Source organism: Aquarana catesbeiana, linkage group LG05, assembly GCF_042186555.1.
Source record: "Aquarana catesbeiana isolate 2022-GZ linkage group LG05, ASM4218655v1, whole genome shotgun sequence".
In the NCBI taxonomy this organism is placed as follows: domain Eukaryota; kingdom Metazoa; phylum Chordata; class Amphibia; order Anura; family Ranidae; genus Aquarana; species Aquarana catesbeiana.
The window spans coordinates 506,464,485-506,477,910 of NC_133328.1; positions in this window are offsets into that span (position 1 = coordinate 506,464,485).

Sequence of the window (13,426 nt, forward strand, 5' to 3'; positions counted from 1 at the left end):
AGAAGGTGGGGGAGGGAAGATGAAGGAAGACATGGGGGGGGAGGGAGAAAAAAGGAAGGGGGTGAAGAGAAGCGGGTATAAGAAGAGTAGGCTTGAGATGCAGGATGTCCTCTCCTATGTTTCGTGTCTTACTTATGGGGTAGGGGGTTCGGGGTCCCCAGAAGCGTCCATCCAGGACGACCAAATTTTGTCAAACTTCCCTGGACATTGCCTGCTTTCGTACGTCAGTCCATAGAGGGGAAGTACCTTGTTCACCGACCTTATCCACGAGGCCACAGTAGGAGGCTCCTCCAGTTTCCATCGCAGTAGAATTTCCCGCCTAGCGTAGTACAATGCGAAGGTTAGACACAGTTTATCATACCTATCACCCTCAACATCCTCCAGATGACTGAGCAGTAGTATTTGGGGGTCAACCGGCAAGTCTAAACCTATGACATTGCCCAGTGTAGAGGCCACTGCTGACCAAAAGGGTGTTAGTTTGGAGCAAGACCAGACCATGTGCCAGAAAGTACCCACCTCCTGTCTGCATCTCTGACAGTTGGGATCTCTTTGGTGGTATATGCGCGCCAGTCTCTGTGGGGTAAAATACGCTCTGTGTAGGAACTTAAACTGTATGAACCTATCCCTTGCAGCGATCATAGAAGGAATGTAGGAGATTAAACACTCCTTCCACTCCTCTTCGTCTAAAGAGGGAATGTCAATCTTCCACCTTTCCCAGGTTTTGGTCAGCTTTGCATCATATTCCACCGCAAGGTATAAATATATTGTTGAGAGAGGCTTCCCCATCACGCTGGAGGTCAGGAGCCTTTCAATGGAGTCCGGTTCCAGAGTGAGGGGGGCAGGGAACTGAGCCTCAAAGGCGTGCTTCAGCTGCCAATATCTAAATTGGAAGGAGGATGGGATAGCAAAGGATTGCCTCAGGGCTTGGAAAGTCATAAGCCTGCCATCTTTAACTATATGTTTTAACGTGAGGATTCCCGTTTTTGCCCAAAGAGAGGGGTCCGGTATAGTGTAAAAGTGGGAGAGTAGAGGGTTACCCCATAGGGGCATGTGGGGTGAAATGTGGTTGGGTTTCCTATAGATTTTCCTAGCCTCCTGCCATACCCCCACAGTGGTCCGCATTGAAGTCGTCATAGACAAACTGGCCCTAAGACCGCGAAACGGGAGATTGCTAAGGGCAGCAAAGGAACCCATGATGGCTGCCTCCAGAGTGACTGCCGGATTCTGCGTGGGCTGGGAGAACCACCACCTAATCGTGACCAAAACAGCTGCCCAGTAATAGATTTAAAAATTCGGTAGCCCCAGACCCCCCCCCGAAAGCGGGAGGTATAAGATCTGCCTGGCCACCCTGGGTGGCCTCCCAGCCCAAACAAAGTGTATCAGCAGACTCTCCAGCCTACGAAAGAAAATCTTAGGGATGGGTATGGGTGTGTTGCGGAAAAAATATAGATATTTCGGGAGGAAAATCATTTTTAATAAATTTACTCTGCCTACCGGGGTCAGTGGAAGGGAACGCCATGCAGTACACCTAGCCGTAAGTTGTGCCATGAGTGGACGCAAATTGTTATCTATGTAATCTTGGACTTTACCGCTAATTTTTATCCCCAAATATTTGAAGTCATCTACCCATTTAAGCTGGGGGTGAGGTGTTCTAGGGGTCGAGGGATGGAGTGGGAAAAGAACCGACTTATCCCAATTAATACGAATCCCCGAGTACCCACCAAATCGGTTAATCAGTTTGAGTGCAGTCTGCAACGAGGACGACGCATCCGCTAAATAAAGCAGAGCGTCATCCGCGTACAGCGACAACTTCTCCTCAATGGGACCCACCTGGAGTCCCCTCACCCCAGGGTCAGCCCTCAATAATATAGCCAGGGGCTCCATCGCCAGAGCAAATAGACCCGGGGAGAGGGGACACCCCTGTCGCGTACCCCGAAACAATTGGAACCTTCCCGAGAGGCTTCCGTTAGTACGTATTCTTGCTGAGGGGCAATGATATAACATGCGGAGCCATTTCGTGAAACCCGGGCCAAACCCGAATCGCGAGAGCACCTCCCATAAGTAGCCCCACTCGACGGAGTCGAAAGCCTTCTCCGCGTCGAGTGAGGCCACCATTCCATTAGTCGCCCTGTCCACCCTATCTATGTGGGTATGGAGACGTCTAATATTAATTAATTAATTAATATCCGTACCTCTCCCGGGCATGAAGCCCGTTTGATCACTGTGGATGAGAGCAGTAATTACCAGGTTAAGTCTATTGGCCAGTACTTTAGCCAATACTTTTGCATCCACATTCAGAAGGGATATAGGGCGGTACGAGGAGCACAACGTGGGGTCCTTCCCTGGCTTGGGGATCACCACTATGATCGCTTCGCTCATAGTGTCCGGGAGTTTTCCGAGGTGCGTCGATGCAGAGAAGAGGGCCTGAAGCTTATCAACTAGCTCCGCAGCATATTGTTTATAAAACTCCACAGGGACACCATCGGGTCCCGGAGTTTTCCCTGTCTGCATTGACTTAAGGGCCTGTAATATCTCTAAGGACGTGATTGGGGCATCAAGCTTGTCACGATATGTTACAGTGAGGGTTGGGATATCAACGTCATCTAGGTATGCTACCAGATCCTCCCCTCTATAGTCCACCCTGGACCCATAGAGGGATTCGTAGTACTCCGCAAAACAGCGGTTGATTCCTTCCGGGGTATGAATCAACTGTCCCGAGGGGTCCCTAATATGTGAGATGCTCATTCCGCCTGCCTGTTCCTTGGAAAGCCAGGCCAACAGGCGACCCAATCGCTCTCCCTGCTCAAAAATCCGTTGGGATTGAGCCAGCATTTTCTTCTGGGTAAGAGAGGTACGGAGACGAACCACCTCTTTCGTCATAAGTTGTAGATGCGAGTAGTGCGCAGGGTCCCGGGTACAAACAAAAAGAGCCTCCGCATTACTCGCCTCCCTTTCAGCCTTAATCAAGTCTGCCCTGCGCTCCCGTCGGACTCTGGCAATGATGGTCTGGTAATGTCCCCTCGTCGTGGCTTTAAAGGCATCCCACACAACTACGGGGTCAGCCGAGCCCTCGTTTACAGCCCAAAAATCTAGCATTTCCGTTCTAAATTGAGAGTCTACTGCAGTGTCTGAAATCCAAAATCTGGAGAGCCTCCATATCCTTTCTACTGAGCCAAGGGAAAGGTCCAATGACAACAACAAGGGTGCGTGGTCGGAAATTCCCCTAGGCAATATTTGTATACCTGTGACCCGTGGAAGGACTTGAGCCCCTGCGAAGACCAAGTCTATGCGAGAGAACGTTCTATGAGAGGCTGAGTGGCATGTGTATGCCCTGGTCTGGGGGTGACGCCACCTCCGGACATCAGTCAGACCAAAGGTATCCGCCCACTCAGCCAACCCAGGGCAGTGATGTCCCGCAGGAGTCAGTCTATCCAAGTCCGGGTTAGGGACCAAATTAAAATCACCCAATATAACATTATTGTCCGATGCGAAGTCGGCTATCTTGCTAGTGATCTGATTGAGCACCAGCAAGGAGGCCGGAGGAGGCAGATATAAGCCCACAATGGTCCACGTTTGAGTGTATATTTTGGCATGAATAATTACATACCGACCATCAGGGTCCAGGGCCAAATCCAAGAGCCGGAATGGAAGTGACTTCAATACCAGTATAGTAACACCTCTAGAAAACGAGGAGTGTGTGGAGTGGTAGTGGTGTCCCACCCATGGTTTTTTAAGGGCCAGAACCCTGCGTCCTGTTAGGTGTGTCTCCTGGAGTACACATATATGTGGGTTATAGGTTTTAATGAATTGGAACACCAGGGAACGCTTGACCGGGGAGTTCAGTCCCCTGGCGTTCCAGGAGATGATGTTAAGGGAGGACATGACCACTGGGAATATGGAGCGTATTAGGATCAATAGAATTCACGGCTCTCGGACCGGACCCCGTCCCTCGAAGCGGATACCTCTGTAAACAGTGCAATGCTGATGAGTCAATTTTTTTTGTACAAATATCAAACAAAAACAAAACCAAATTAACAACAGGTAACGAATACCAAGATTTAAAGTAGATGAAATTAGCCCCATTAGGGGAACTTACCCCACCCCCAACCCCACCCAACCTCCCAGAACTGAGGCAGGTTTCGATCCCTAACTTATACAGCTCGCTGGCTGCAACAGGGGGTCCGTGGAAGAGGCAACTCACCCCCCCGAGACTTCACACGGGGGGGAAGTAGTAGTTCAAGCGGCTTATGTATGTGAGAACTCCGCTTGTGATACAGCAGGCTGTGGGGGCTTAAAAATTCAAACAAAGGGAAGTAGCCATAATGCGGCCCCACAGTAAATTCGATCCATCTTTTGGGTGGAGATACCGAACCAGAAGTCCAGCATTCCTCAAGGAAACAAGCATATGTAGAAGAAGATTTATACTTCAACGATCTCCTGACCAAGTTCTTTGGCAGGGGCACTATCTTAGAATTTCCCTGGTAGGGATCATCCCCCCACCAGTCCGTACACAGCATGGAATGAACTGGGCATAACTTATGCAACATAATAAGTCATCCATGTGGAAGTTCGTGTGATAACGGAGACCTGAGCCCAGGTTATGGTGAGTAAACAACAAAAGGGGGCCACACAGCATATACCAGGTGGATCATCAGCGAATCCGTGGTGGCGAGTCCAGCCAGGCAGAAGCCTCTCTCGGGTTGGTAAAGAAGCGGGTTGTCTCGCCGTCCTGGACTCTTTAGACGGGCAGGGAAGAGCACACTGTAGCGAATGCTGCGTGATCGTAGAGCCGATTTGACTTGGTCAAAAGATTTCCTGAGCTTCTGGGTCTCCACAGAATAGTCAGGGAAGATCATCAATTTCGTGTTCTGGAATTTGAGTTCCCCTACGTTTCTAGATGCACGGAGGACTTCGTCTCTGTCTCTGAAATTGAGGAGACAGAGGATGAAGGTACGAGGGGGGGATCCAGGAGGCCCCGGCTTAGGCGGTATGCGGTGAGCCCTCTCCACCGTGAAGTAAGGTGACCAGCGGGCCTCGGGTAAGAGATCACGAAGCAGACCCTCTATAAAGGAGGTAGGGTCGCCTCCCTCCGCCCCCTCCGGTAATCCGACAATGCGAAGATTATTACGCCGGTTTCTGTTCTCCGCATCCTCGGCTCTGTATTCAAGGGCCTTCAGTTTGGTTTGAAGCGTACGGAGTGATGCGCCATGTTCCGCAATGGTATCTTCAGTGGTACTCAGTCTCTGAGTTAAAGAATCTTTGCTTCTGTAAGGGCTAACACATTTTAGAACTTCCCTGACTAAGTGTGGCAGCAGGTGTCACAGATATTTCTTAAAGGTCAGAAATACTACAGCAGATGCTCTGGATGGTGCCTGTTTCTATTAAACACATGGTGGTAACAGCCATTTGTGTGTGTGTAAAGGGTTACTGCCCCAGTGATGATCACATCTAGTCTGCTGGCACTTAGATTGTTGTCCTGCAAGCTGGAAAATCTCTGTCAAGGGTGAGGCAGAGGGTGATATAATCACAGTGCTTATTTCAGATGATCGCAAAATGAACAAACCTTCTGACCTGGCAGTGAGGAAAGTAAATAGCATTCTGGGGAGCATCACTAGAGGGATCACCAGCAGGATAAAGAGGGTCCTGATTCTCCAGACTACACAAATGGTGAAAAATCTGAAGGATAAAACATATCAGCTCAAGAACACAAGAACATGACTACAAACTTGTAGAAGGAAAACTGATGTTAGAAAGTACTTTTTAACTGATAGAGTAGTTGATGCTTGTAATAGACTTCGAGCAGAGGTAGTGTTTCGGTGAATACAGAAAATTGGGACAAATATGGATCTACCGTATATACTTGAGTATAAGCTCAGTTTTTCAGTGCATTTTTTTGTGCTGAAAAAGCCCCCTCAGCTTATACTCGAGTCACTGTGCCCATCTGCAGCCTCATGCACCTGATCTCAGATGAGGCTGCAAATGGACAGTGGGGCATGGAGATGGCACAGTGGGGCATGGAGATGGCACAGTGGGGCATGCAGATGTCACAGTGGGGTATGAAGATGGCACAGTGAGGCTGCAGGTGGGCATTGTTGACCCTCTTTTCCACTTACAGTAGCTGCTGCATTTCCCACCCTAGGCTTATACTCGAGTCAATAAGTTTTCCCAGTTTTTTTGTTGCAAAAATTAGGTGCCTCGGCTTATATTCGGGTCGGCTTATACTCAAGTATACACGGTATATTAAAAGGTTGAAAAGTGAAAAAATCAATACAAAAGGAACAGACTCAATGGACCACTTAGTCTTTTTTCTGCTGTCACTCTTCTATGTTTTTGTGATTACTTTCATTATCACATTTTGACGTTGTGTAACTTCGAAACAAAGCCCTCACTTTAACCAAGCTGCTGATATATGCAAAGGTTGTAGCTATCACAAAAAACAAAAATTGTAGTATCACTAATGTGTGAGTTGTAAGTAGCAGCCTGATTTAAAGGGTAACTCAACTTTCATGGGGAAAATAAACTAGCAAATAAAGAAAAAATAATATTGTGTATACAATTGATTCACAAGTCATATTATAATTGAATGTTATTAAAAATTACCTTTCCTTTTCAATCTGCAGTTGCTGTAATTTTCTGAAAATGCAATGCAATATGGCTACCTGGAGGTGTTCTGTAGACTGAACACCCCCAGAAATATAATTTCCTGCTAGTGTGATTGGCTCACTGATTTTCCCAAAAGTCTGCACTAAGTCAGATTTCACACATCCCCTGCAACAAAAATGTCATTTTTGGTGAGATATTTCCAATAGGAAATCATGCAGACCCTTTCCTCATTGGTGCCCTGCAGGTGCAGCAGCTGATTGATAATTATGAAACCACTGCCATTAGACTCACTCAGTACAGGGGCACAGAGGAACAAACAGGGATTTCTTCAGAATAACAAAAGGTAGGAATCTGCAACAAAGTTTGTTAAAATTATTATAATGTACATAGATCACCCAGAGGAGAATGTATTTTTTTGCTTAACAAAAGTGGAGTTACGCTTTAACCTCCTCTGTGTAAAAGGCAAACACTAAATAGCTCTTACGTCGAGTGTCTGTAAACATCGGCAGATGAAATGTTTGCTTTAAACACATGGTTAGCAGTAGGATACAGCACCCTGGTGCCTAAAAAGTACATAGGTTGCACATGCCTTCCACTGAATTCTCTATTTATAATTTATCAAATACATGAACGGCTGTGGCAGCAATAGAAGAACCTCATGGAAGATACATATACTATACTTCTGTCGTCAATGTCAGTATACCTGTTGTACTTTGATTTGATATGTTAAAGCTGCATTCCAGTTGTAGCCCCCCCCCCCCCCCCCCAAACTATGCTCCCAGTTCCTCCCTAACTATAGGCTGCAGCTAATTTTAAAAAAAATGTCATTAAAATTGAGCAAATACTTACCTAAATCTGCATTCATGTGATGTACTGGGTCCTGAGTCAAAAGAGGAGAAAGTGTCCTTCCTAGTGACATGGGCACTTCTCATTACCTCTCTAGCTGCAGGATGCTCTCATACTCTAAAACTGCAGAGCCGACATCAAGAAGAGAAGACTGGTCAGCATGGGTGCAGACTGCAGAGCTGGATTACTGGTCTCCAAAAGCGAAAGAGGCACTGCCACAAACATGGATTTATGCACTAAAAGACAGATTTTGTAAGTGTAGTTGTTTACAAAAAGGCTTTGAATGTGTAGCATTAACCACTTGCCGACCGCCGCACGACTATATACGTCGACAGAGCGGCACGGGCAGGCAAAAGGACTTACAGGTACGTCCTTGCCTGCCCGCGGGTGGCGGGTCCGATCGGACCCCCCCCCCGGTGCCTGCGGCGGTCGGCAAATCTCCCCCGGCGATCGGTGGTGAGGGGGAGGCCATCCATTCGTGGCCCCCCCCTCGTGATCGCTCCCAGCCAATGGGATCATTTCCCTGCCTCTGTATTGTACACAGAGGCAGAGGAAATGATGTCATCTCTCCTCGGCTCGGTATTTTCCGTTCCGGGCCGAGGAGAGAAGACTGCAATGTGAGTGCACAACACACACACACACAGTAGAACATGCCAGGCACACAAAACACCCCGATCCCCCCCCCCGATCGCCCCCGATCCCCCCCCCAATCACCCCCCCCTGTCACAAACTGACACCAAGCAGGTTTTTTTTTTTTTTTTTTCTGATTACTGTATTGGTGTCAGTTTGTGACAGTTACAGTGTTAGGGCAGTGAGTGTTAGGCCCCCTTTAGGTCTAGGATACCCCCCTAACCCCCCTAATAAAGTTTTAACCCCTTGATCACCCCCGTCACCAGTGTCGCTAAGCGATCATTTTTCTGATCGCTGTATTAGTGTCGCTGGTGACGCTAGTTAGTGAGGTAAATATTTAGGTTCGCCGTCAGCGTTTTATAGCGACAGGGACCCCCATATACTACCTAATAAATGTTTTAACCCCTTGATTGCCCCCTAGTTAACCCTTTCACCACTGATCACCGTATAACCGTTACGGGTGACGCTGGTTAGTTAGTTTATTTTTTATAGTGTCAGGGCACCCGCCGTTTATTACCGAATAAAGATTTAGCCCCCTGATCGCCCGGCGGTGATATGCGTCGCCCCAGGCAGCGTCAGATTAGCGCCAGTACTGCTAACACCCACGCACGCAGCATAGCCCTCCCTTAGTGGTATAGTATCTGTACGGATCAATATCTGATCCGATCAGATCTATACTGGCGTCCCCAGCAGTTTAGGGTTCCCAAAAACACAGTGTTAGCGGGATCAGCCCAGATACCTGCTAGCACCTGAGTTTTGCCCCTCCGCCCGGCTCGGCCCAGCCCACCCAAGTGCAGTATCGATCGATCACGGTCACTTACAAAACACTAAACGCATAACTGCAGCGTTCGCAGAGTCAGGCCTGATCCCTGCGATCGCTAACAGTTTTTTTGGTAGCGTTTTGGTGAACTGGCAAGCACCAGCCCCAGGCAGCGTCAGGTTAGTGCCAGTACTGCTAACACCCACGCACCGTACACCTCCCTTAGTGGTATAGTATCTGATCGGATCAATATCTGATCCGATCAGATCTATACTAGCGTCCCCAGCAGTTTAGGATTCCCAAAAACGCAGTGTTAGCGGGATCAGCCCAGATACCTGCTAGCACCTGCGTTTTGCCCCTCCGCCCGGCCCAGCCCAGCCCACCCAAGTGCAGTATCGATCGATCACTGTCACTTACAAAACACTAAACGCATAACTGCAGCGTTCGCAGAGTCAGGCCTGATCCCTGCGATCGCTAACAGTTTTTTTGGTAGCGTTTTGGTGAACTGGCAAGCACCAGCCCCAGGCAGCGTCAGGTTAATGCCAGTAGCGCTAACACCCACGCACGCACCGTACACCTCCCTTAGTGGTATAGTATCTGAACTGATCAATATCTGATCCGATCAGATCTATACTGGCATCCCCAGCAGTTTAGGGTTCCCAAAAACGCAGTGTTAGCGGGATCAGCCCAGATACCTGCTAGCACCTGCGTTTTGCCCCTCCGCCCGGCCCAGCCCAGCCCACCCAAGTGCAGTATCGATCGATCACTGTCACTTACAAAACACTAAACGCATAACTGCAGCGTTCGCAGAGTCAGGCCTGATCCCTGCGATCGTTAACAGTTTTTTTGGTAGCGTTTTGGTGAACTGGCAAGCGCTAGCGGCCTAGTACACCCCGGTCGTAGTCAAACCAGCACTGCAGTAACACTTGGTGACGTGGCGAGTCCCATAAGTGCAGTTCAAGCTGGTGAGGTGGCAAGCACAAATAGTGTCCCGCTGCCACCAAGAAGACAAACACAGGCCCGTCGTGCCCATAATGCCCTTCCTGCTGCATTCGCCAATCCTAATTGGGAACCCACCACTTCTGCAGCGCCCGTACTTCCCCCATTCACATCCCCAACCAAATGCAGTCGGCTGCATGAGAGGCATTTTCTTTATGTCCTCCCGAGTACCCCTACCCAATGAACCCCCCCAAAAAAGATGTTGTGTCTGCAGCAAACCCGGATATAGGAGTGACACCCTATTATTGTCCCTCCTGTCCTGACAATCCTGGTCTTTGCATTGGTGAATGTTTTGAACGCTACCATTCACTAGCTGAGTATTAGCGTAGGGTACAGCATTGCACAGACTAGGCACACTTTCACAGGGTCTCCCAAGATGCCATCGCATTTTGAGAGACCCGAACCTGGAACCGGTTACAGTTATAAAAGTTACAGTTACAAAAAAAGTGTAAAAAAAAAAAAAAAAAAACACAAACAAAAATATAAAATAAAAAATAATAGTTGTCGTTTTATTGTTCTCTCTCTATTCTCTCTCTCTCTATTCTCTCTATTGTTCTGCTCTTTTTTACTGTATTCTATTCTGCAATGTTTTATTGTTATTATGTTTTATCATGTTTGCTTTTCAGGTATGCAATTTTTTATACTTTACCGTTTACTGTGCTTTATTGTTAACCATTTTTTTGTCTTCAGGTACAGCATTCACGACTTTGAGTGGTTATACCAGAATGATGCTTGCAGGTTTAGGTATCATCTTGGTATCATTCTTTTCAGCCATTCATGTAAAAGCAATCCTAGTGGCTAATTAGCCTCTAGACTGCTTTTACAAGCAGTGGGAGAGAATGCCCCCCCCCCCATCGTCTTCTGTGTTTTTCTCTGGCTCTCCTGTCTCAACAGGGAACCTGAGAATGCAGCCGGTGATTCAGCCAGCTGACCATAGAGCTGATCAGAGACCAGAGTGGCTCCAAACATCTCTATGGCCTAAGAAACCGGAAGCTACGAGCATTTTATGACTTAGATTTCGCCGGATGTAAATAGCGCCATTGGGAAATTGGGGAAGCATTTTATCACACCGATCTTGGTGTGGTCAGATGCTTTGAGGGCAGAGGAGAAATCTAGGGTCTAATAGACCCCAATTTTTTCAAAAAAGAGTACCTGTCACTACCTATTGCTATCATAGGGGATATTTACATTCCCTGAGATAACAGTAAAAATGATTAAAAAAAAAAAAAAAAAATGAAAGGAACAGTTTTAAAATAAGATAAAAAAGCAAAAAATAATAAAGAAAAAAAAAAAAAAAAAAAAAAAGCACCCCTGTCCCCCCTGCTCTCGCGCTAAGGCGAACGCAAGCGTCGGTCTGGCGTCAAATGTAAACAGCAATTGCACCATGCATGTGAGGTATCACCGCGACGGTCAGATCGAGGGCAGTAATTTTAGCAGTAGACCTCCTCTGTAAATCTAAAGTGGTAACCTGTAAAGGCTTTTAAAGGCTTTTAAAAATGTATTTATTTTGTTGCCACTGCACGTTTGTGCGCAATTGTAAAGCATGTCATGTTTGGTATCCATGTACTCGGCCTAAGATCATCTTTTTTATTTCATCAAACATTTGGGCAATATAGTGTGTTTTAGTGCATTAAAATGTAAAAAAGTGTGTTTTTTCCCCAAAAAATGCGTTTGAAAAATCGCTGCGCAAATACTGTGTGAAAAAAAAAAATTAAACACCCACCATTTTAATCTGTAGGGCATTTGCTTTAAAAAAAATATATAATGTGTGGGGGTTCAAAGTAATTTTCTTGCAAAAAAAAATAATTTTTTCATGTAATCAAAAAGTGTCAGAAAGGGCTTTGTCTTCAAGTGGTTAGAAGAGTGGGTGATGTGTGACATAAGCTTCTAAATGTTGTGCATAAAATGCCAGGACAGTTCAAACCCCCCCCAAATGACCCCATTTTGGAAAGTAGACACCCCAAGCTATTTGCTGAGAGGCATGTCGAGTCCATGGAATATTTTATATTGTGACACAAGTTGCGGGAAAGAGACAAATTTTTTTTTTTTTTTTTTGCACAAAGTTGTCACTAAATTATATATTGCTCAAACATGCCATGGGAATATGTGAAATTACACCCCAAAATACATTCTGTTGCTTCTCCTGAGTACGGGGATACCACATGTGTGAGACTTTTTGGGAGCCTAGCCGCGTATGGGACCCCGAAAACCAAGCACCGCCTTCAGGCTTTCTAAGGGCGTAAATTTTTGATTTCACTCTTCACTGCCTATCACAGTCTCGGAGGCCATGGAATGCCCAGGTGACACAACCCCCCCCCAAATGACCCCATTTTGGAAAGTAGACACCCAAAGCTATTTGCTGAGCGGTATAGTGAGTATTTTGCAGACCTCACTTTTTGTCACAAAGTTTTGAAAATTAAAAAAAGAAAAAAAAAATTTTTTTTTTTGTCTTTCTTCATTTTCAAAAACAAATGAGAGCTGCAAAATACTCACCATGCCTCTCAGCAAATAGCTTGGGGTGTCTACTTTCCAAAATGGGGTCATTTGGGGGGGGTTTGTGCCACCTGGGCATTCCATGACCTCCGAAACTGTGATAGGCAGTGAAGAGTGAAATCAAAAATGTACACCCTTAGAAATCCTGAAGGCGGTGATTGGTTTTCGGGGTCCCGTACGCGGCTAGGCTCCTAAAAAGTCCCACACATGTGGTATCCCCGTACTCAAGAGAAGCAGCAGAATGTATTTTGGGGTGCAATTCCACATATGCCCATGACCTGTGTGAGCAATATATCATTTAGTGACAACTTTGTGCAAAAAAAAAAAAAAAAAATAATAAATTGTCACTTTCCCGCAACTTGTGTCAAAATATAAAATATTCCATGGACTCAACATGCCTCTCAGCAAATAGCTTGGGGTGTCTACTTTCCAAAATGGGGTCATTTGGGGGGGGTTTGTGCCATCTGGGCATTTTATGGCCTTCAAAACTGTGATAGGTAGTGAGGAGTAAAATCAAAAATGTACGCCCTTAGAAATCCTGAAGGCAGTGATTGGTTTTCGGGGCCCCGTATGCGGCTAGGCTCCCAAAAAGTCCCACACATGTGGTATCCCCATACTCAGGAGAAGCAGCTAAATGTATTTTGGGGTGCAATTCCACATATGCCCATGGCCTGTGTGAGCAATATATCATTTAGTGACAACTTTTTGTAATTTTTTTTTTTTTTTTTTGTCATTATTCAATCACTTGGGACAAAAAAAATGAATATTCAATGGGCTCAACATGCCTCTCAGCAATTTCCTTGGGGTGTCTACTTTCCAAAATGGGGTCATTTGTGGGGGTTTTGTACTGCCCTGCCATTTTAGCACCTCAAGAAACGACATAGGCAGTCATAAATTAAAGGCTGTGTAAATTCCAGAAAATGTACCCTAGATTGTAGGCGCTATAACTTTTGCGCAAACCAATAAATATACACTTATTGACATTTTTTTTACCAAAGACATGTGGCCAAATACATTTTGGCCTAAATGTATGACTAAAATTGAGTTTATTGGATTTTTTTTAGAACAAAAAGTAGAAAATATCATTTTTTTTCA